Below are 25,875 nucleotides of genomic sequence, written 5' to 3' on the forward strand. Positions count from 1 at the left end.
ACCCCCATCTCCTTTTTTTTACTATTGTATATTTTAACCTTTTCTCTTTCTGGAGACCTGGTCAGTACCAGTAAAAATGAATAAGGCCGTAGCTTGGCCTTATATGTTATCTTATTAGTTTTGCATCTAATAAATATAAAATTAAATAACATCTTGTTTAGGGAGTACACACGTATCCTTAGATAATTATTAATAGATGTTTCATACTGGAAGTCTTCTGCCTCTGTTTTGTTTCATTTCTCCTGAGTTTAGAAATTTGGGGCTAGATTTTTAGAGCTAATTGGACACACAAAACTAGAAAACACTGAATTCAAATGTTGTTTTATTTGCTGGCTGGAAAGATGCTACATTAATACATTTCTAATGACTGCCCTTCTTAACACTATGCAGACTACTTACTTTAAAAACATAAACTACCAATACCAAGTAAATTGTCATGTTTCATGGAAGTTCTACAATCATTCACTTGTATTTTTGTCTTACGCAGTATTTCAAAGAGTGCTCCAATTCAGCAACACTTACATATTCCTGCAAGTTTCCTCTGTTAACTCAAGTACTGGTTAGAAGTATGCAAAACCAACCAAACAAAAAACAACAACAAAAAAACCCACCCACAAACCAAAACCAAAAACAATCCTAGATACGTTCAACAGAATGGTTTTGTCAGTATACCAGTCTCCTAGCTCTGACAGCCTCTATAACTGAAGTAAACCCACTGAAGTAAACATAGATGCTCCTGTTGGCTACACTTTCAGTGAACCCTAAGGGGAATGGACATTGGATAATGACCAAGATCAAATGTTGGATCACAACGTGATGGTTTTTATCTGACAAAGTCCCACTCAGTATAGCAGCCAAGTTGTTACTCAGCTCAAGTTCTTGGTACAGTTTTCAACCTGATGCAAATTGACATAATTCTATTAAGAGTAATGCAAATTTAAACTTATTTATTTATTTGGGGATCACTATGAATACTGCTGAAGTAGAACAATATTTTGACCAAGGCCCAAGTTACTGAAATAAAAATATTGTGAGTATATGGTATTTTTATAATTAGTTGAAATTTGAAATACATCATTTTGTAACATAGACTTAAAAACACATGGCGTGGGGTTGAGAGTAGTGTATTGTCCCACCTGGGTGTTGCAAATGAAACCACAGGCTCCCTTATCAGGACCGAGGGACTACTCCCACATAACAGGGAGCACAAATCAATCCTGTTCTACTTGCACAGGATTTCATCTATTCTGCCTTAAACCACACCTTGTAAACAGTAAGGCCTCAATCCCTTTAAATAGCATATTTTTTGTAGAGGAGTTAAAAGAGTGACTCTGGCCTTGGGAAGCTCTTGAGGTTTCAGCTAGCTATTTTCTTTAAGGTGTAAGAGAAATTACTTACGGAAGAGATACATTAGTATTCCATACAACTATTTCTTCAAGTCCTATTTGTTTTTCTGTTGATACTGTATATGTATCACTCATAAACTCGTGTCAAAATATTTTTCTCCAAATATAGCAAGGATGAAGAGGGCAAGTGGTTTGAGAAGGCAGAGGACCATTCCTGAATTGCTTTGCTGCATCTGTATTTCTGAACTCCTGCATACTGTGAAACTATTTAGGTCACTGAAAGGATCAGTGAACTGAGAGTGAGCTGGACACAAATAAAGAAAAAATGAAATGAGCAAAAAATTCACATATAGATGGAGATGCCTTGGTAGCAGCATAATGAATGTAGCCATTTAATGGAGATTTTATAGCAAGGGAAAACTGTTTCTATGAGTGAGAAGCTAATTTTGCCAGAAAAAAAAAAAAAAAAGGAAAATACTTCATTATGAAGTGCACATATCCTCTTTGTCTTAGTTACTCTGATGGATTCTAAAATGAATATTAGGCTCCTTCAGGGCTCTTTGTAATTCTTTTACCAGTGTGTGCAAATAACCATGTGTATGTGTTCATACATGTACTTCTGAAAATAAATATACTAGGTCATATAAATACAAACTTTTTCCTTTTATTATTTCATACAGGCAGATACTTATGCTTAAAGGTCAGGCCACTAGAAGATATAATGCTAACAATAGGGGAAGAAACTGCTGAGGTAGCAGAACTTAGTTAAGTATTGCTTTAAATGCTCCTATTTGTTACTCTTAATACATAAAAGGCTCACAAAAGAGGAGCCTTCTCAGAGGAGCTGAGAATGTCTCAGACTGTTAGATGAAAGCAGCTGGTGTGATAGGATTGGAGTTTGGCTGTTGCTAGCTCTCCTCTGGAAACAAGGAGGCAGGAACAATGAGAGACATGGAGCAGAACAAAGCTTACAAGCCTGATATGGAGGAGTGATCTAGCATTACTCCACTTGTTCCCGCTACAAAATGTTTCCAGTATTTTCTCCCAGCTTCCAGATGCATTTCCTTTTCCCCAGCAGAACAGCTATTTTTGTCAGGTCCTTACCTGATGTCCTGAACGCAGCATAAGAGTGACCTCTCAGAAACTTCAAAACATGGTACTAGATGCAGAGTAACCCCTGTACTTCCCACTTTGTTTACAATCTGACTTCAGTGACTCAGGCCCAAATTTAGGAAATAATTCATAAAAGAAGCAGTGAAGCAGAATTTTGATCTCATGAGACAGATAATCTTGTCCTCCAGGTTCAGTTTTCAGCCTCAAATACTTTCTGTAATATTTATTCAGAAGAGAAAAATCTTGAGGTATTTCACATAGACACACAGGGTTCTTGGGCTGCTGAACTCAATTTCCACCCATAGGTTGAAAACCTGACCATTGCTATGGGCAACAAGATACCCAAGGTGTTCTGGGTCTGTTTAGAACATGAATTAGAACAAAGAGTTGATCTTCAGTTCAAAATGCACCCATGACCAGTCCCCAAACCCTACGCTGTCAGGCTGAACCACATGGTTACCCCTTTGAGCACATGTAGGACTCAGGGAAACTCAAGGTGTCCTATCTTCAGTGCAGGACCCTCCACTGGCAGATCAGACTACAACACTGAGGCCAACATGAAGGATACGTGCAATGCATTAATACAGTAGATATTTAATAAAAAAGCTAATATGACAAAGAACATTGGTTTTCCTAAAACACTCATTTTTGTTCATGTGACTACAAGCATGAAAGGAAATATTTTGACAATACCCAAGGTATTCAAGATTAGGATTAAATATTTTGCAAGTTGAGTAGCCCCAAAAACCTAGTAGCTGTGACATCCTAGATTGGATCAGACCCAACCAACAATTTCCCTTTTTCTAAGGGAAGCTAAGAAATAAGATTTTTATGAAAAGGAGAAAAAGAAAAGAAAGGGGCTCATATACTCAAGTGCAACACCACTTTCTACATTAACCCCAAATTCCATTCTTTTTTCCCAGGTAATGTAATACATTTCCTTAGGAAAAAAAACACATGTGCTTCAACATTCATTTAAGTTAATAATACATCGCAGGACATCAGTTTTTTGAAATCCATTTACTATTCTAAATATTCTGGAGCCCCACCAGCCATACAAAGTCTCTTGTTTTATAAAGCACTTTGGTAGCCAAGATGTCAGACTTCATCGCCAGCCATGTAGGAGGAGATCTCTCTGGGGAGATCTGTAAAATTACAAAAGCATTATTTGCTTCAGATTTGCTCCACTGGTCCACAATGTTCACTTATGCATGAATTCATCTCAGAGTCAAGGGACTGACAGGAAGGTACCAGTGGTTTTCGAGCAATCCTTGTCATCTCCTGAAGAATTTGAAGTAGATATGTGGATGACTAAAACATGGGATGACATTATTAGATTCTCTTAAAGTATATCACTTTTCTGCCAGATAAAATTGAAGAGGAATAAATGGGATCAAAGGATACACTCAGGATGCCTGAGAACAGAAGACTTGCATATTTTCAAAAGGTGAAATAAATTTCAAATGAAGTGTTCTCTAATAGTCACTTGCTACTGATCAGCAGGTTAGAAACTCCAGATGACAGATGTTGCTTTGTTGCAGTTGCAATTTTTATTAAATGCTCACAAAGTATTTGCTAGGTTTATATTTACATGAAGAACCTTGATGCTCTTGTAGGAAGTTAAAATTGTTTTAATTATCTGTCATTTCATATGTTCACTTTTTAAAACAGTAACAGAACTTTATTTTACACTCTTTACCTAACTTATTTCTCCTCTTACAAAATCCTGCTTAATTATAGAAGCATAGATTTTATATGTATATAAAATATTTTATTGCTGTATGCAAGCAAACAGAAAATCTGCTTATTCTTCCATATATTTTGGTGAGTTCTATATGCATATTTTGGTATGTTTCATCACTAAATAATAATCACAATCTCAGATCTGAATTGAGAATAAAACTGTGAGAAAACATGTTTATTGAAGTCAATCATGTCAGGCTGAGCACTGTAAATACTTTTTTTTTTTTTTAAGAGGAAACTGGATTCGGTATTCACAGGTATCATCTGAAATTGCCATATTACTGCAAGACAGTTCTGACATTTAAAACTTTTTCTTTCTTCTGCAGATAATATAAACAAATAATAATCCTTGTCCTGGTTCCAGTTAGGACAGAGTTAATTTTCCTCCTAGTAGCTGGTAGGGTGCTATGTTTTGGATTAGGATGAGAAGAGCGCTGATAACATGCTGATGTTTTAATTGTTGCAGAGCAGTGTTTACACCAGGCCAAGGACTTTTCGGCTTCTTGCTCTGTCCTGCCAGCGAGCAGGCTGGGGGTGCAGCAGGAGCTGGGAGGGGACAGACCCAGGACAGCTGACCCAAACTGGCCAAAGGGGTATTCCATACCATCTGACGTCATGCTAAACAATATATAGGGGTGGCTGGCCGGGGTGGGGGGCGGCTGGTCGGGGATAGGCTGGGCATCGGTCAGCGGGTGGTGAGCAATTGCATTGTGCATCACTTGTTTCGTACACATTATTATTAGTAATACTATTATCATTATTATTATTATTGTTATTTTCCTGTCTTAATAAACTGTCTTTATCTCAACTCACAGGCTTCACTTTCCCGTTTCTCTCCCCCATCCCAGAGAGGGAGGGAGGAGGGTGAGCGAACGGCTGTGTGGTGTTTAGCTGCCGGCCGGGTAAAACCACAACATCCTGTAGGTCTATTTCTATTGCTTCCTTTCCTTTCCTTTCCTGTCCTGTCCTGTCCTTTCCTGTCCTTTCCTTTCCTTTCCCCTTTCCTCCTTCCTAATATAACAGTATTTAGAACCCTAACCTAACAAAACAGAAAAGGCATTATTCAGAATATATGACACATAGGCCAAGCCTTTGTAGAACTAGCATTGAAGTCTTATTTCATAGCCATTGTTCATAAAAGTAATGAACTTTCTAGAACAGTTTCAGGAATATATACATGCACATGTAAACACAAAGTTTTTTGTTTTTTGTTTTTTAATATATCTATTGTTCTTATAATAAAATCTAACAAAATAGTTCTGATTAGTTATAGAAATACTGCATTAGAAGACTACAACAAATTACTCAAGTCTGGGTAGTAAGAGATGCTCATATCTTTCAGATTTTGTATTTTTAAAAATATTTAGTAGATCCAAGTTTAGACTTATGAATTGAATGTATTATAAATACAAGACTGTCAATTTTTCCTCTTTCTCCTTCTATACTATGACAACCATTGGTAGCACTACACATTTCAACTACCAGTAACAACTCCAAAAACCACGATCTTCATAATCCTCCTTCCTTCTGATAAAATTGCAGAATTCAAACTAAATGGTTTTCTGATATTGAAATACAATATATGATTCCATAAATATGAATATTTATAAAGTAGCTTTAATAAAATGTTGCTGAACTTGGTAGCTGGTTTATTTGAAGGAGGAAACAATTGTTTAATTAAAACAAATGTTTTAATGGAAAAAGCTTATTATTTAACCCATACCTGGTTATAGCACAACTTTGTTGATGACAAATTTTCAACTTAATATTGTCAGGTTCTTCAGGATAACATTACAGAATTGATTTTATCAAAGCCATTTGCTGATTAATATATAAATCAAGTTTTTTTTTAATCCTCTGAAGTCAGAAAAGCAAGATGCTGCCCCATATTGTACAAGTCTGTAAGTCTGAAATATAACTTGCTTGTTTGTCTGACTTCAATTTCTTTGCAAGCAAAAAATGGTCTATTAAATAATGAAAAGTATTGGTACAAACAAAGTGGAAATTAATGTTTTAAAATGGTATATATTTACTCAGATGAAATAGATTGTATTTAATATATATTAAAAATGTATTCTATAAACAAAACATGATAAGTTTGCATGTTTAATTGTTATGAAAATTGTGAGTATAATCCTAAATCTGAGTGCTGGAATTTCTTTTGAATAATTTACACTGTCCTTGAAATGTCAGTGATACAGATTTCAGAGGAACATAAAAAATACTGTCATTTCAAGGTAATTTTATAGTTTTAAAAAATATTACTGGAATCTAATTAGCTATTCCACAGTCATCCTTCATAAAAATATACATGCAAACACTGATACACATTCTCTGTGTATATACCTGAAAAACCCACACAACCATGACACTATGAAGGCTGTTATAGAATCACAGAATAGTTTAGATTGGAAGGGACTTTAAAGATCATCTAACTCCAGCCCCCCTGCCATGGACAAGGACACCTTCCACTAGACCAGGTTGCTCAAAGCCCCATCCAGCCTGGCCTTAAACACTTCCAGGGATGGGACATCCACAGCTTCTCTGGGCAACCTGTTCCAGGGCCTCACCACCCTCACAGAGAAGGATTTCTTCCTAATATCTAATCTAAGTCTGCCCTTTTTTTGTTTAAAGCCATTATTCCTTGTTCTATCACTACATTTCCTGAGAAAAAGTCCCTCTCGTTTTCCTGTGGGCCCCCTTTAAGTCCCAGTAGGACCTTATAACATAGAAGGATTGCAGTTTTCAGATGTACTGGAAAGCAATGGGTTTATTAGAACAGTAAGTAGATGTACAGTGAGACAGGATGTACAGCTAGCTACCTTCTCTGAAGAACTTTTCTAAAAATTATTTGTAAAATCAGAGACAGCTATCATCTGATACTAATAACTGAATGTTTAGAAGACATTTTGTTCATATATTGCCTTACACTGCTAAAGTACAAAGCAAAGAGTTCTCTTTATTATTATTATTTTATTTTCAGAACCTGTTCCCAACTTTGTCACACATACAGGCATGGTAGATCTCTCCGTTTTTGTTGCTGCTTGTTTTGTTTCAAATCAAGTGTATCTTATCATTAATAAGGCCATAACTCCAAGAAAAGGGATTATATTGAAGGTGTGCAGGACTGCATATGGGTTACATATCTCTCAGCCTCAAGGTTAAAATGCTTTGTTCTGTGTAAATAAAAGAACATTTTTTTTTCTGACATATGCTGTGCCCAGTGACACTTCACCAGAAGAGTATCATACTGTCTATAAACACACATATTATCAGGGTCAACTCGCCACACTAGCATAGGCCCTTCAAATGCAGCAGAAGACACAAGGCATTGAGGAAGCACATTGGCAATTCAACTACCTCTATAAGCCCATCCTGACAAACACACCAACCCAACAGGCTTTGTGCAGAAAGTCCACTGAATTCTGTCAGCACAGTTTACAGAGGTGTATTTTTATACTTATCCTTTACTTTCTGAGATTCCTATTTAATATGCCTGTGTGACCATTCCTTTCTGGAATGGTAGATTTTGGGAAATTCATGAGTTGCTATGAATTTAAGTATTTGTTGTGTAGCCACGGAACCAAACCAGTGTACATACGGGCAGTCAGTCAAGCCTGATCCATTACCTGATTTCCCAACCAAAACAATTGGGTAACTGGCAGTTACACTCTCCTTTTCATATACTTTGGTTCATTTCAACTACTTTAATGCAACAGTAACCAGGACTGCTTCCCAGTTTCCAGGTTGATGCTCTGCAGAAGCTTCTGCTGAGATCAGTTTGGGGAGATGACCTGAGCACCCACTGCTGTCATCCCCGCAGGGCAGGAATCACTGTGCTCTTCTCTTCCTCAACATTTAAGTGCAGATACAGCCTGTAAAACCCCGATCTCTATCATCAAAATTACCAAACAGTCTCACAAGCTTTTCCTGACTAATTTCCTAGTCTGTACGTTGCTGAGGTCATAAATCAAAGTGCTTTACACTTTGGTACATTTGTTTCAGAAGATCATATTCTTCACAGAGATAACACAAGGAAGAAATATCTATGATGCCTGGCATTATAATGTGATTATAAACAGTAATGCCAGTCACACTGTAAAGTGTCCAGCACTGCAACATGTTAGAAAATACTGGTTAAGAATGGAAGATGAATCAGTAAAATTTAGGAAACTTAATTCTACTTTCTTAAACAGACACAATATGAAACACGCTTGGATTTAATGATCATCTCCTGTCTTTCCTTCCACTGCGTAAGTCAGTTCACAGGACTGACTCAGTGTTCAACAGATAACGTGAACACTAATTTATTTTCATCCCCTTCTCATCCTATTTAACTGTTTGATATTTCTTTTATAAGGGAAATCTGCTATATGTTCTCTTCCAGTTTTCTTGCATCAATCTTCAGCATTGTAAAATCTACTGGAATAATGTAATAAAAGATATATTTATGTAACCATAAGCATCAGAGCACTATATTACATCCATGGTAAGTGGAATGTAGCTTTCTGACAAGCAAATAAAGACTGCACTCACTTTTCACTGCCCATTAAAACATTGTTTAAGTGTTTCCCATTAAAAGAAAAAGTTTTTAATGAAAAGATACTTTAAATTACTGAAAGAGTATATGGAGGAGCTCCTTGGACAATGTAAATGTGACAATCTACTCAGTTTAGAGTTTTTTTATCATTTGGTCTTTGGTGTGAAGTATTCTGAGTCTACACTGCTTCCCCAATGCTGCTTCCTATTTGACAACAAGACCACTTGGGGGTGGATAGAAGAAAATGGTAGGTGTTCTAAAGCTTGCTTTTTTTTTTTTTTCCCCCACTCTTAATTAATCATTTACTATATTTCCATTTGCTATGATCTCTACCTTACTGGAGAGATGCCTGGCCTAGACAAATATTAAAATACCAATCATTAAAAACATCATTAATTGTAGCTGAGAAGTCTTAAACCTTGATTCATAAATTATTTAGTGAATTAGAGAAACACATTTGAGGACTAACTGCTGTCAAGACTAACAGGAGGAAACTGCAAGCACATCCACAATACTTCACAAGTCTGCATTGATTTTCACTTGCACACATTTTTGGCTGTATAGCCTTTAATACACTCGAGTCTAATCCAAGTTCTTTTGATGTTAATGGAAATCTCTCCACTGACTTATACCATGCTTTGCAATAAGCCATTTATATAGCACACTGATTTACTGGATCTGACCTTAAAGTTTTAATATTCCTAGTTTTCTCCTTTTAATGAACTTGATGAAATAAAAGTAGATATAAATTGGTGAGATTTGTCCTCTAAACCTTCATTTCCATAGCTTTGTTTACACAGGGACCTGACATGTAAGTGCATTTGACTGTGTTTACACATGCAAAATTTCAGAAAAACATTCTCATCTCATTGTCTAAATTTATTCTTGTTAAACCAATACAGACTGATTAAGGGAAAGCATCATTTTTATTGTACTTTTGCAGAATTGATTCAAATGCCAGGATTATATTTCCTGGACATATTTTAGGATATTTCATGTTACTGTAAATTTACTGATTTGAGCAGAGATGCACAAGTTTAGACCAGCTGTGGACATGAGCCTTGATACTTAAATTGTCTGCTGGTCTCTCTCCTCTGGTCATTGAGTTCCATGCACTTGTCCATAAAAAGAAATGAAAAATGGGGTTCTGAAATATGTGCATTTCATATTTTGTTAGTGTCTTAGAGGATGCTCTTTCTTATAACTGGCCCATAATATCTAAGCTTTATCACATGGCTTTATCACATGGATCACATGTAACAATGCCAGTATTCTGGCATCCACTTGTGCTTAGAACTGGAAGATGCAGGCTTCTTATGCTTTCTTTTAGTTTTCTGCTCACTGACACATAGCTAGTAACAGTCCCAGTCTCAGCAGATCACCCGTCTATCGTTCTTAATGTTTCAAGTTACAAAAGTCTTCATTTCCTATTCTCATGCATACATTTTACATTCTCATGCACACATTTTACATTCAGGAATCTGGGAGATTAATAAACAGGAATAGAAACTAAATTTTAAGTCTGTTATTCTATGAAACATCAAATTTTTGGAAACTATTCTTAAAATGAAAATGTGTAAAATCAACCAAATTCCTGCTTAGGGAATGATCTGGTGATAATGATTGTGTCTTGAACAAATGTAAATGAAGTGGACTTATTTATCATTTGATGAGAAAAAACAGATTATGGTTCACTTCAGGTGAACAGATAATTATTCACATTCCTGAGTTTAGTTAGGATGGAACCTAAGCGTGTTCTGGCACCAAGGCTAAGAAGCTAAGAGCAACCCCCTCCCCCACCCCCCCAAAAAAAAAAAAAAAAGAAAAAAATAGAAGAGTCAAATATCACAAATATCAGTGAATATAATTAAGTTGCATAGAAAACTAAGACATCTCAGGGAAAAAAATGAACAAACTACAAAACAACATTGAACAGACTGTCTGTTGAATAGACTGGGATCAAAAGAGACATGAGATAAGTGCTATCCTGAAAGCCACGTCCCTTCCCCCGCAAAAAAAGAAATGAAAGCTGGTGCAGATAGTTGATGGATGAAGCATTGCAATGGGGTGGCAACCTTAAGGTGAAGGATAGCAAAAAAGAGATGTAGGAGATGTAACTAAGAAAGCCAAATACAATAAAGGAAAGAGATAAAGATCAAAGAAAAGGACATGGAGCAAGTATATCCTGAGGGACTCAGATCAAAGAATAAGGCATTAAAAGGATGACATAAAAAGAAGAAATAGATTAGCTACTGTTCACTTGGAAAACTTAGCAACATTTAGAAGTAAAGACATTTCAATAGGAAATGATAGTATGTTTATCTAAGTAATTCCCATGCTAACATTATAATACAGGGTGCAATAGTAGACTGAGGGAAGTCAGTGAATGAAAGACACTCACTTCAGCTGGGTTGTCTGAGTATGAAACGATTTAAAAACTGAAAAAATAAACTTTAAAAATGATAGGAAAATTGCTGTGATGAAAAATTATACTATTGAAAGATACTTGAGAAAGATGGTTTTAATACATGAAGAATGGACCTGTATAGCATGTCATACTTAAAGGACAAATGAAAAGTTTAAAAAAATCTGAAGGAGACAATATTGGTTGAGTGGATGTAGGAAAAAAAGTTAGCATATAAATATGAACAGACTAAAATATCTATGAAACTTGTATAAAACTGAAAACTGCAAAAATTATGCAATTTGGGGCTATAACGACTTTTGGACTGAGAGAACAAATAAGAAAATAATCCTTTGGGGAGAATGGGTAACATAGGAAGCATAAAAGTTTCTGGTTTGTCCTGACTATATATTTTACTAATGTTCTAGAAAGCATGTTTACCAAGATCACCTACTATCACTCATTCCTTACATTTTTGTAACTTCAGGAATGCATTAAAAGCAAACAAAAATTGAAAAGAATTTAAAAAGTCTGAATTTAACGTACAAAGTTAACATCTAACATGTCTATATAATCATTAATTTCCTTAGTTGTCTTCGAGTTCAGTCTGGGTGGCGTGTTTTGAGTTTAGGGCAAGTCTTCTGCTGGAGGTCATGTTTTTAATTTCATATTGCAGCTCAACTCAATGTTCAGTTGGGCTGTTTTGCTGTGTAAATTTCTGCAAAGAGCACTATATGTCGTTACTGTAAAAAAAAAATGTTGCTCATGGATATATAATGCACAGAATTCCTCTATAAATGTCTCTTTTGCTAGAGGTGTTGAAAATGTGGCCCAGTTCATCAAAAACACAGCTGCTTTCCTTGGGGTTTCAGAATGCTCATAACAAGTACATTTTTTTTTTATGAATTAGTGAGAACACCCTGAGGAAAACAGCTGCATTATTACAGGACCCATGAAATCTCAGATGAGTCTGAACTATTGTATTTTTAAAGGACTGCTACTTTAAAGACTCTCTATTTTCAAGCAATATAATTTTATTTGATTTTTTAAAAAAATATATTTTAGAGGAATATATGATGGTGATTATTTTTAGTTGTCTGGCACAAGCTGCTAATACTGAAAGACCTTGGTTGTTGCTATCACCCTTTCAAGTGGAGGCAATACATACCACCATGCTAAACAAAAAACAGTAGGTGTTAGTGCCGTTAAGCAATATTTTCTACCAAGCACTTAGCAATTGGACTGAGAATGAGCTGATCCAAGAAGCTGTATAGATAGGTAGATTCACCTCTCAACTGTTTCACTAATCTTTATGTACACAGCTAAGTCAACAGATTCAAAGCTTACTTTATGGCTGAAGTCCTACACCTTAACAAGTTTGCAGTGAGGAATTCTTATTAGTCTTCTGGAGCCCCTACATAATTTTTTTTACTGAAACAACTGGAGAAGTCAGCCTTCTGTCTTTCTAAATATCTGCTTTTCCTATACTGAAAAACTAAGCAGCAAAAATAAGATCTAGGATGTTTCTTCTTCACCTGTGCTTTGTTTTCTGTGTGACCTCTTTAGGTTCACTAGAACTACCTTAATGCCTAGGTATTTGTGTCCAGAAGATAATATTTCTAACCCTCTTCATAAGAGGTACGACATTGAGCAAACTCAGTCCTCAAAGGTGCTGCATATCTACTGCATGAGCCTGGATAGGAAATGGCATTTGGATCCTACATCACAGCATGTATGTACATGGTTCCTTGTGTTTACTGAACCACATAAAAATCTGCTCACTGAATGAGGAAGTGTGGAGTGATATCCCAAGGATGCCCAATACTTTGTTTGGATTCTCAAAGCCAGAACTTATAAAGCACTTGTAGGTTCTTTGGGAACGTAATACTCTGGAAATGTAAAGTATTTGCAGTAAGGAATTATTTCAACTAAATTTTGAAATGAATAGTATTTGGCTTTAGCAGGTAGACTATTACTTGACAAAGTTTATGTCTCTGTCTATAAATCCAGAAAATCTCCATGGGCACCAGACAAAGGATGATGAAATATAGTGAAATTACTTCTTCCTAAATATGTCTTAAAATATATCTATAGGCTAGGAACAAGGTAAAAAGTATCCAGGAAATAAATTATTATTATTTTTATTATTTTTTTTAATTTATAAACAATCTATTTAATTAATTTACAGCCAGCAGAATTAAATAACAGGTGTCTCTGCCACGACAGATATGAAACTTACTCAAGAACAATAATTCTGAGTCTGATCATTAAAATTGAGTCAACCATAAATCAGTTTGCTCTGTTACAAAGTCTGCCATCATATGGCACTGTTGTGCAGAGGTGTTAATTTAATCAGTCTGATACTGAAACTTGCCTCCAAGTAGCATGTATTTGGCAGGTATATTATATAGCTAGTGCAGGTGAAAGTTCTGTGACCTGAATTGCTACTGTGAGCTACTGTAACTCACAGCCTATTTTATTTTTCTTTAGCTTGCTTCTTTCTGGCCAGCCACACATAATTTTGTAAATATAACTATGCAGAACCTTTTTTTTTCTAGTTCCTTATGCCTTTGCCCTGAGAACCTTTCTAGATTGCAAAACTCCTAGAAAGGCTCTAAACAGAAGAGTTCATGGAAGGAAACATACCAGGGAAAATCCTAGAAAAAGTTGGAAATTTCCTAGAAAGTTTCAATATCAAGGGATTCTGGGAGAGCATAGGAAAACATTTAGAAAGCACTAGGGAATTCTTAGAATGGTTACAAACAGAAAAACTCCTAGAAAGAAGTTAAACATTTCTCAAATGTGGTGGGAAATTCCTAGAAATTGCATAAAAATTCCTAGAAAGCACACTGAATGTCCTTTAGAGTTTTCAGATTAGTGAAATTTCAGAAAGCATTGAAAACTTCCTAAAAAAAATGCTCAACCATGTTTAGAAAGGTTCTAGAATTTGTAATTGCTAGAAAGTAGCGGTAAATTCCTAGAAAGCAAGGTGCAATTCCTAGGAAGGTTCTGAGAAATTCCTGAAAAGCACTGGGGAAGACCTAGAATAATCCTAGACAGAATTCCTAGCAAGTAGTGAGAAATTCTTGGATATTACAAGGAAATTCCTAGAAAAAGTTCTGGACTAAGGAACTAGAAAATGATCAGAAATTTGTAGAAAGGTTCTGGATAGAAAAAATCCTAGTGATCACTAGAATATTCCTATTATTGTTCTTAAAAGGAAAGTTCCTAGAAATCAGTCAAAACCTAATGGAAAGCTCTGGGAAATTTCTGGAAAGTTTCTAGCTAGAAAAATTCCTAGAAAGGTATACTAGGACTGAGAAATTCCTGGAAAGCTGAGACATTCCTAGAAAGCAGACAGAAATTCCTTGAAAGTGCAGGCAATTTCCTAGACACATTTTAAGTTGAGGAATTTGTAGTAAGGACAGAGATATTCCTGTGAAGATTTTGTCACGGTCCCTCCCACCTGTTCTATTTTTAAATGTGTACACTACTTTTATTTTTGCTTCTTTTTCCTTTGTCTAGAAGGCAAGCAAAATACTCTGAGGGAACAATAAATGGACTCTTTAATCATGGGAGGAAGCAGAGATGCCAGAGCTCTCCATCTCAGTTGTGCTCAGCCATTGTAGCCATTAGTAGGAGAGTTAGGCCTGATTAGCATACCTGTTAGTGCTGCAGTAGATGAACTTTAACCAAGCTTTTAAGCAGAACTATGAAAACATGAAAACAGCCCCTTGAATAGGTTTTGAGTGATCAAGAAAACAGATAGCCAAACTATGCAAATAACCTGTTGATGACCAAAAAGTGTAACTGTGTCCAGAAATGCCCTTAACACACAGGTTGGTAGTGCTCACAACAGCATAATCTGAACAGTCACAAACGAACTATTCACTACCCAATCCTGTAACTGTGGAAAATAATTTTCCGTGAGACTCCAAGAAATACTGGGTTAGAGACTCCAGAGAGAACCCTGATAAAGGAGCACCTGAGAGGCTGCAAGGGGACCCCATGGCCCTCCAACAGGGTTCAAGCCCCCCTCTGCAACACCCAGAGACCCCAAGAGACCCCAACAGAGGCCAGGGTCCCCCAGAACCCTGCATTGGGGTCACACAGGCTCATCTGCCTGGTTTGTCCTGGGCCACACCATTGCTACCACAGAACAGGGAAGCCATGCAATCTGTAAAATCGATGTATTTGTGATTGAAGTGTTTTGGTATCCAAATATATTTAGCCTCCACACTGTTGTTTGGTCTTCAATCACAATGGCTATGTGAATCTCATTTTCATTCTGTGAAGTGGTAATTTATCATTTCATCTGAAATCATGGCTAGGCATAGAACAGAACACACGTACAATGAGAGTGAGTTTGAATCCCATAGGAAATGCAATAAAAAAAAGTCAAAACAGACAGTGGAAATATAAACACATACTGGCGAGGGAAAGTACCCAATGCTATGCAGCAGGACAGCAGCAGATTACAGCCCAGGAACAGTCAGCTAACAAACTCAGAGACTAGAAAAAGCATGGTCTAAATTTAATTTTAAGCTCATTTGTTATCTCAATTTTGAACTGCCATGGGCACTGCAATACCAATAGTTCTTTGGCAGTACTTCTGTAGGACTGGTTTCCTAGAGGGTTTGTTGAGTTACTTCTTATTACACCAGTCCTATTGCACTGCATAAAGAAGTAAGAAAATGTGTGAAGTTTTTACCTTAGGTCTCCTGAGTCCTAGCTCAGTACGGCCTTTTAAGTTTCCCTGCTTCTGTTCAGTGGCTACATATAGATTAGAAAAGGCTTAAGACTCAATTACATGGAATTACCTCCAGAGATTTTAATAGAGACTTTTTTCTTCTTTTTTCTGACAGCGCCTTTGTATAGACAGATCAACTGAAGTAGTTGCATTTAACCAGAATTTTAATCAAATAGACAATATTTCTTATATTTAAAATATTTATTTTAATGCTTCATTTGTTTAAAGATGCATTTCAGTAAAAGCTGAACACTATCAAGTTGTACACATGGTGAACAGCGCTGCTTAGGACAATACAACTACCTAGGAGAGGGATGAAAGACTCCCCTAGCTCTATTGTGTCTAGGTGGTGAACTGATAAACCAGGGGCCAAATGGCAAAAGGAGGAGGAAACTGAGCTGTGAAAGAGAGAAGTTAGTCCAGTATACGATAGAAGTTCCTGGAATATTCAGTAAAGAAAATGGTGTAATTCCCTGGTCCTCTTGAGCATCCTGGTTAGATTCTTAGGAAAGTAGGCAATTTTGAGCATTTCATATGTTAAGAACAGATTTATTCAACTTATTTCAAATCAGTCTTTTTACTTCCTATTTAAGTAAAGTTGTTCAGCTAATTTAAATTCTGAAAATAATCAAGTACATTATTATTGTCATCTATACCGTACTGCTTTGTCAGGCAGCCTACAGTCTTGAATTAAGACACCTGATCTTTGAGTTAAAGATGCCATGAGAATTAAAGCATTTTATTAGTTTTAAAGACAATGAATTGAGTTGCAGAGAGGTCATATGAAGTATTCAAAGTGGCATAGTGCCTTGCTTGGATGTTGAACAGCAGTTATTAATCTGGAAAATGTTGCTCTGAGAGAGCTAAAAATCAAAATCCAATTAAAATTCATCATTGTCTACCTTTAGAAACAAAATATTTAATTCTGGGTATAGACTGAGATTCATGGTTTTAGTACGTGATTTTGCACTTCCCACACACATCTGCCTGCATTACGGGTCTCCCCTCCTTTGAATGTCAGGTATAAATAGTGCTAAGTAGGCAATATAGATTAGCCCTTGCTCATACAGAGATAGCAATGTTGTTGCTGCAGCTAGAGTGAACAATACAGTTATTAATTTTTAAGCCTTCTAGGTTTTCTTACATTTCAAAAGTAAAGAAGAAATAAAGCCTATAACTCTGGGAGAAGCAAGTACCTAGGCCAACCTGTTAGACTAACTCTGAATTAAGACATGAATACAGCATGCTCACTGTTGCAATAGGTACCACTATATTAGCAATTTACGTATATTCTGAGGTTTTAGCATTAGCGTTGCAATTTAGGGTTAGACAGGACTGACATTCCAAGATTCTCCAGACATTAATTAAAGCTCTGGCTGTATCATTTTCTGTCTTTATTACAGACACATGATTTTTAAAACCCTTCATTTATGACCAAAATCCAAATGGAAGATATCTGGGGATCAGCAAGCATTCAAACAGGTATGTCTACAATAAATTTACGAATGTATAGCACTGAGAGCCATGTCATAAATCTTCAGTGCTTTTATATCTTCCCACTCTGGTAAGGATGTGGAATTCAGCTTTAAGTCCTTGCACTTTACTTCATTTAAAGTAATACATTTTCATGTCTAAGTAATTTTTGTGGAACTATATACTCCTTTAAATCTGATCAATTGTATTCACAGTAACAGCAAAAATTCTAATTATATTGAAAACCCCGGGATATTCTGTAAAGTCATAACAAGAGTCCATCTCTTGATAGGTCACAGAGGACAGAGCAGGTACCAAAACACATGCAAATAAATTAAAATATAGACATTTGCAAAGTATTTTTTTCCTGTAGAAAAACTGTGCATTGATAGATCTGTATTCCATGTATACTGATCTATGACTACATTTTTCAGAACATGAAAATTTTGTTTCTCAGGCACGTATCAGTTTGACTGTGTCATTCTAGCAAGGTGAATTGTTTCCTTTTAATTTTGTCAAGGTGTACTTTAATGGTCTAATTATATGATATGATTAGTGTTTCAATTTTATATTATTGATACTCATTTAAATTTTCAGTTTTTGCATATTTTTCTTTTTACTCATTATTTATTGAATGCTTTAGAAATTTGTATTCTAATCAGTAAGTTGTATTCTTATTGCTCACTGTTAATGTAACAACTGGCATTCAATTTCACTTTGTAGTTAATGTATGTATCATTAAACTGTCAATTAGGTGATCTCCCTTTTAACTGGAATTTCTAGCTTTGGTAATTTTTATATTAAATACACAAGTTTTATGTATATATACGTAACATTTATATACATAAAATTGTTTATTTAGCATAGTGTCTATATAAATATATATATGCACTATATATATACACACATACAGCAAAAGCCTTTCTCCTTCCATTACATATACTTCTATAGTGATTTCATAATATAAAATTTAATATATTTGTGTAGAGTTTTACAATAATAGACTTTATCAGTTATGCAGTCCATTCCAAGTGAACAGTAAAAACGTCAATTATCAGCCTGGAATAAAACACAGACACAAGTCTGAAAGTCGATGTATTCAGGATGGGGAACCTGTAGAGTCTTCCAATCCAGAATCAAAGCACTCAGTGAATGGCTACTTGGCCTGGGCAGTTTGCCCACTGTAAATGTCTGGAAGGTAACCAAGTGGCCTGCCTGCCTGGTTTCCATCATAAACATTAATTGATTCAACATATTCCAGTAGGAAATTTGCCCTTTGACTTTCCTATATGTAGGAATCAAATGGAAGGATTTGGTAGATGCTTTATTACTCAGACTCTGCACAGTTTCACCAGAACACTAAATATCCTCAGTGTTTTTTTTTTGTTGTTTGTTTTTTGTTTGGTTTGGTTTTTCTTAGATTCTGTCCATGCACCTAACTCAGCAATTACTGAGTCTGGTAAAGTTGGAGTAGCAATTGAAAACAATTGTAAAAGGTTATTTGAAAAAGAGGAATAGGAGGGTAAGATTTTTTTTCCCTTTCATAACAGTTTTCTCTCAGATAGTTCCTCAAAAAAGCATACCTGAGAGAAACAAAAACAAACAACAAAAAACCCAACAACTCCTAAATAACAGGATTGTAAATTTATGTACATGTAAAGCTTTTTTATTTCCATGATGCACCAAATCAAAACCTAAACATCTCTTTATAGAAATGCACAAATAATGGACAAAGGCAATAACAAAATAATTATATTTTATGTGCTATCATTCAAGTTGCCATAAAGCTTCTGAATTAAGAGCTAATTAATATGAATGAGGGCTGCACTGTTGCTATGGGGATAGAAATGGCATAATCTATTAAAAAAATACACTCACACCTCTTGAAGCCATTCTACCAGTCTGTCTAGCCCAGCTACAGACAAAACAAGACTGTAGAATTAATTTACACAGTGAAATTTATCTTTGGAACTAGGGTTACATTTAATTTGTAGTGTAGTTAAAGGATTCTTTATAGATTCCAGTGGAATTCCCAGGCAGATGTAACTGATTTAGGAGCACAGGTCCATCCGGCTTTCAAGTGCAAGTCAAGCTCTAAGTCACCTAGACATTTTTTTTGTACTGACCTTTAATCATACTTATACCAGGCAGATGAAAAGGGAAAAAAAATGCACAAATAACAAGTCAGTTGGAACCTACATTCTAATCTTTTCTCATCTACATATTTCTGTTGTGTTTTCCTGCTTAGTTACAGATTATTATTCACATTTTCAAACTTGAGAAGTAAATTGCCAGACCTGCAGGGTGAGAATTGCTGACATACATATATGCCAATAACAAGAGAACCACTGATTTCAAGCAGATCTCATACTTCCTAGAGGCTCTTATTGAAAAATGGACCTTGTTATTTCTGTGGAATACAACTTGTTCTTAGTTTACACAGACTCTACTTATTTGAACTATTTTTATTCATTATAAATATAATAAATATAATAAATATGTTACATTCTGTTAATATACTGTTTATTTTAAAATAAAGTGACTATTCAACAGTGAATCAAATGCACTAAAATTGATGAAAACTTCATTTACATGTAATGTTTTTCAGAAAATAATTCAGAACTAATTGCTATTCAAAAATGTTTATGATGTATAAGTGTTACAAATAATCTTAAAAATATAAAAGACATAAGAAATACTTCAAAGCTATACCTGACTCCTCCTCAAAAAATAAAAATAAAAATTAAAACATAAAAAAATAGAAAGAACAGATTACTTCAATTCATTCTCATCCTTTTGCCTGATTTCTGTTCACAAAAACTTTCAAGAATTCTTTTCCCTGACTGTAAACAAAAATGGGAGAAGGCTGGGTCAGTTATTCCCCCCAGCAGCTTGCAGAGGTTAATAAGGAGCTACAGTATTTTCCCCTTTTGTTAGCATAGGCCTGTAAGTCCACTTATGATTCAAAAGCAGGAAGTTGCCTGAAAATAAAATTGGCAAAATTTCATTTTTGTTAAAAAGGGCTGACTAGTGGTAGTGAAAACAGGAACTGACAGCAACTTATTTCAGCCAGAGAAGCTCATAAAAACACTCAGTCTATGCAGTGATCAGAAGTAGAGTGTAAATTAGCGTGAAACCAACAACTCTTTCACTTCCTTCATGAAGTTTTTCTTTAGTCCCTAAGAAGAAATCCCTACATTTAGATTTTCCGCATATTGTTATTTTCCTTTTGGTCAGTATTGGTACTATAATCCAGTAGTTTCCAAACATTATTAAGAGTATGATATGTGTCTGAGCTTTACATAAACACATCATTTTAAACAAAGCTTGTGCAGTATCAGAGAGGTCAGGGAAACCCCTCCATCGTTCCTCAAAGTCATCACCTGATCCTCTGGAGAAATACTCTTTAAGATACTGTGGTTAAAGAAAAACTAATGAAATCTTGATAACTGTCTAGTCAACACGTGTGTTATAAAAGATAGGGACAAAGTAACAAGCTAATCAGTAAATTGCAGTTTGTTTGATGCAGTAATGCAAGAGACAGGAAGTTTCAGGAAACTCTTAAGAGGAACAAGGAGATGGGTGGGATACAAGTCCCAGATTGAAATGCTTAAAGCTTCATATTAGAGGAATGAGAGGATCCAAAGGAAACCCACTCTGCTTCCAAGTGCGTCTGTTAAGACTGAAAGGGAAGCCTGACACTCCCTAAAACAATATTTCATTGTAATTCTTTTCAGGCTATCATAATTTATGAGAAAGACTATAAGGCAAGTTCAGGGTCAGTGATCAGAAACATACACATGAGTTACTGTCCCAGCCTGTGCCCTTGCTGGCCTTAATTTAACATGGTCCAGTCACATTCTCTCAAGCACTTAACTTTTAACCATCTACCTTAAAAGATACAGCAATTAGTGATGAAGAAAAAAAAAAAGAAAAAAAAAAGATAGAATGACTACATTCCTGAAACATCTGGAGAAGAGGAGAGGCCTCAACTCAAGGATATTTACAGACAGTGGGATGCCTCAAATCAGAAAGAAAGAAAATATATGGCTTCGATTTATATGAAAATAAACTTTTTAACAAAACAAATTCTATGATGAACAATGTCTTTCATATCAAGAATCATAACATTTCTTCTAACATTAAATTGTGTTTACAAAGTTCCACATTTGAAGATCAGTTATGACTTTTGATATGTATTTTCAGTAACTTGTGAAACAAAAAAAGAGATATATCTAAGAAAAGGAAAAAACTTAGCTAGCTCATTAAATTTCATTCTCCACATATGCAGATTTTATTTTTCACTAAAATACACTTGTCTAAGCTAAATTTAGTGCTTTCTTTTTTCTTTTTCTTTTTTCTTTTTTTTAATGGTAAACCTTATTCTAAATAAAATAGCCATGTTTTGCGATTTGTATTTATAGCATACTTATAATTTTCCTTTATTAGTTTCAGTCTTCAGTTTCCTCTTTCTTGGGGCTCCTCTGAGTTCCTTACAATTTTTATTATCTTTTTGACAGGAAAGTGCCAAAAATCTCTGGTGGCATGCAAAGGAAGATACATGCTGTTGTTCCATGCTACTGTTCCGGCTGACCATGAATGCCTAAGAAGTTCACTGTCCATCTGAAACTTTCTGCTCCGTTTGAAATTCACTACTTTGTTGCTGTTAATAATTTTGACATGAGATTTCAATGACCAAAAATATTATGGCTTTACAGGTTTCAGTATTGCTCAGTTTCATCTTCCCAGGTGCTCCATCAAGTGACATGAATTAATAGTAAAACTATCACTGAATGATTATATGTGATTTCTTTTCTGGTCAATAAAATAAATTGACTTGTGAACATATTCTGATATGGTTCTCCTGAATTTATGCACAGAACAAAAACCTGCACAATCCAGCCTTGACTAGGTTCATTAATAAAGAAAATTTTGTCTGTGTTGATATGGAAATTCAAAAACAAAGGCTTAAGTTAATTAGCTTTGTTCTTTGGGTCAACTACCGTCTAGATTTCTAGTTTTTTTTATTTGCTTGTTAGTTTGTTTTGTCTTGCATTGGTTTTAAGAAGCTCAAAAATATTAAATATCTAAACATAATACATTTTTCAACTAACAGAATTACCTGGACTGGACTAAATTAAACTGATTTCATTTAGAACCTTCATTTTCATCAGATGCAAATCACTGCATTTTTATACCCACTTTTTGTTTGAATAATCTGAATATTTTCTAGACTTTGTAATGCTAAATCCTGGTCCCTGTAATGCTTGGCTCTAGAGACAGAAAAATATATCCACCTTTTGTTTGTATGTTATGCTGAATCTCAATAACAATTTTTCAGAACACTAGAAATATAGGGTTTTATTGTAGCTGTCTTTTGGGGTTGCAAATTGTTAACATCTGCCTTTTAGTATCATTTTTTTACAATAGTCTGCTCTCTAGATATCCTGTTAATGACTGTAATTTTCTATTCAGCTGCTATCTGTCAAGGTAGTTTAAAGGTCACTTTTTGCTAGGTAATAGAGAACCTCATGTAGAAAGTGGGTACAAGTTCTTTACAGCTAACACAGCTTCTGCTTGGATTTGCTTTGCATTTGAAAACAGGGAGTTCAGCAGCCCCAGGCCACATTGAGCTTTCAATTTTAGCCTCCTTTGCTGTTTGATCTGTGGTCATACACTTTTTTTTTTTTCCTAGCAACAATTTTCTACTTCTTTTGTTATCTCTGCTGCATTCATAGTACATTTCTGTAACTGGTAGCACTGGGAGAAAGCAGAGATGCCATAAATTTCTCACACACCTCTCTCTTAGTGAACAACTTTTCTTAAGTTTTTAATTCAATTACTAATGTCATTGGATGTATGCAATCTTTTCAGTGCTACTTACAAATATTATGCCAGAAAGAAAAGGAACTTGATTATTTATAGCTTTTTTATATACATTGAATTAAATGTTTCATGAGTGACTAAATGTATGTTTGGCCATTTTCCTTGGAAACACCTGCCATTCTCCCTACCCCGGGTATTCATTAGTATGACTTAAAACTGAAAGATTGTTTCTCCCGTGGCTAAAATCACACAAAGATAATGAGAACATATTTAAACCCTTTTAGTGTAACAGCAGCCTTACATGAGGGATGTAATTCACATATGAGGCATGTTTGGCTCTTGGAATCATGATGCTATCCCTTCTTTTGGACATCTTACCAAATCATGGAATTGCTGAGGTTGGGAGGGACCATCTGACCCAATCTGATCACGCTGCAGCACACCTAGAGCAGGTTGTTCAGCGCCTTTTCCAGTCAGGTCTTGAATATCTCCCAGGATGGAGACTCCACAACCTCTGGACAACCTGTCCTAATGTTCAATCTCTCTGACAGTAAGAAAGTTTCTTTCTTATGTTTCAATGGAATTTCCTCTATTTCAATGTAATACAGAGTCACAAACATTTACAGTTATGCATTAGGGTAAACCATAGTCATTAATGAACCAGGTTCTAAAATACAGAAGCTGAGAGCTGGATGAAGTTTATTCAGCAAAATTAGTTCCTTTAGCCTTTTCAACTGTGGTTTAAACTAATCCATACGTCTTTGCTCTTCAGTGGAATAGTAGAACTCATCTGATCCCACTGTCCAGGGACTGAGCTGTGAGAAGACTGCATTTTGTAGATGAAGGACATGAAATATAAGCAAGAACAGTATTTTGTGGGGTGTTTTGTTTGTTTGGCACAGCCACCTCCCTAAGGGTATTTATAGCTCTGAGTTCTACGTGGGAGAGCTGAGGCCTTACAGTTTGCCTTATCCTCAGCACTTCATGTTGTCATCTTTGTCAATCTTGCTAATTTAGGTAATGAAATTTACCAGTTGGTAAAAACTTCCTTCAGTATGCAAACTTTACAGTAAATGCAGCTGCAGCAGTGAAGAACACAGGAGGCTTGCAAAACTTTGTGCAGGGTTCCACAAACCACCAGTCTAACAGATGGCAGAGCCAGTACGAAGGCACAAACTCTTCGAGAATTGAATGACTGGACAATCGGAGGGAGATCTGTAACTTTTGAGTGAATTCCTAAGGATTTCTGTATTCAAAAACCCATAGAAAACATCAACATAGAGGTGGACACAGACATTTCATGACTTGTAAAAATAAAGATACTTCTGTTACACAAATTTCTAAGAATGCAAGTTGTTTGCACTGACGATTTCTGAAGACATACACCATGGCAATCTAAGGAAAGATACCGCCTGAGAGCAGAATTGCCACAGAAGAAACCAGGGGTAATATCTGTCTGGAAACTCACAGTTACATTAAGGCAGTGACCAAATCTTTCAGCGTAACCAACAGAAGGAGCACATAGAATTCTTTTCGCCGCCATTGACTGGAGATGATGAATAGTATTAGATTTTGCATATTGAAACTAATAAATGCAGGAGTTGGTGCTCTGGGACTAAAAAGAATTCCATAAAATCGTTCACTTCTTAGCTGAGTGGCATTAATGACTGATGTTCCCAACCCATGTTCAGAAATTCACAGATCAGATAGGTCGTCTTTAGCTGCCATCATCTATTCATATGTATATTCTACATCACACTTACAAATGGGGTTTTTGTCTCCAGATTAATAGAAAATTAACAATAACGACAGCATTATTTCTGGGAATACACTGTTTTGAGAGCAATGCAAATCTTTGCATAATAATAAGCATTTGAATATTTGTTGCAGTAGCAGTTATGATCTGCAAAATTGACACACAGGAAACTAGTACACAGAGTCATGTAATGTTCCCAGTAAAGTATCAGCTTTCAAATTCATCATTACACTAGCTATTTAGGGGAAGACATAACCCATTAAAGTTCTCTCTTGGATATGCAGTATCAACCAACTCTTAGTAATACTGAGCTTTTGGCTTTAATGTAGCCTGCAGTTTAGTGAGTTATATAATTTAAAGAATAACAAACATATCCTGAACTTCACTGTATTACTTGGTCCCATCGACTATTTTACAGGTAAACAAAAACAAGTTGCAAAAACAAGGCAATAAAAACACGTTATTTCATGAAGTGTTTTATAACATTGCTTTAAACTATCATTTTTCTGAGTAGCAAAAAGCAGTGCAATATTACCAATTTTGATAAAAGCTGAACAGTTCTAGTAGAAAAAGTCAAAAAAAAATGATGGTATCGTTTAAGAAGTCATAGTGCAAAAGCAGATTAAAAGCAGATGTTTATAGGTGAAATAACCTTTCATACCAAGAAGCTCTTAGGTCACTGAATAAAGCTGAATTTATCATTGCCTTGAACTCTGCAGAAGCTTTTTTTTTTTTTTTGGCAAAGGAATTGTCTGTTCTTTATTGATATTAACCTGAGCATGATGTACACTTTGTAAAGCATTAGCCCAAATTCTGTAGTCTATGTATTAGAACAATGACTAATGGAACTGACTAGAAACAAATACTGTTCAGACTTGAGAGATTTCAGACCTAGATAATACATTAGATTACATGAAGAAAGCA

At 35.5% G+C, this 25,875-nt stretch overlaps 1 protein-coding gene and 1 long non-coding RNA gene across 10 annotated transcripts in view; one reads left to right on the forward strand and one right to left on the reverse strand.

Annotated features, from left to right (window-relative positions):
- The window catches only part of LOC310903941 (uncharacterized protein), a 216,787-nt gene that overhangs the window by 66,267 nt on the left and 124,645 nt on the right, over positions 1–25,875 (reverse strand). The window lies entirely within an intron of this gene.
- On the forward strand, positions 4,867–24,437 carry LOC310903945. 5 transcript variants are annotated; one of them, XR_014587942.1, is made up of 5 exons: positions 4,867–4,897; positions 8,590–8,691; positions 12,740–12,878; positions 17,300–17,378; positions 21,890–24,437. It is a non-coding gene; the product is annotated as an uncharacterized lncRNA (long non-coding RNA). The 5 variants fall into 5 exon arrangements; XR_014587943.1 differs by lacking the exon at positions 12,740–12,878; XR_014587945.1 differs by lacking the exon at positions 4,867–4,897 and having other exon boundaries at positions 4,911–8,691.

Source organism: Anser anser (assembly GCF_964211835.1).
Source record: "Anser anser genome assembly, chromosome: 9".
In the NCBI taxonomy this organism is placed as follows: Eukaryota; Metazoa; Chordata; class Aves; order Anseriformes; family Anatidae; genus Anser; species Anser anser.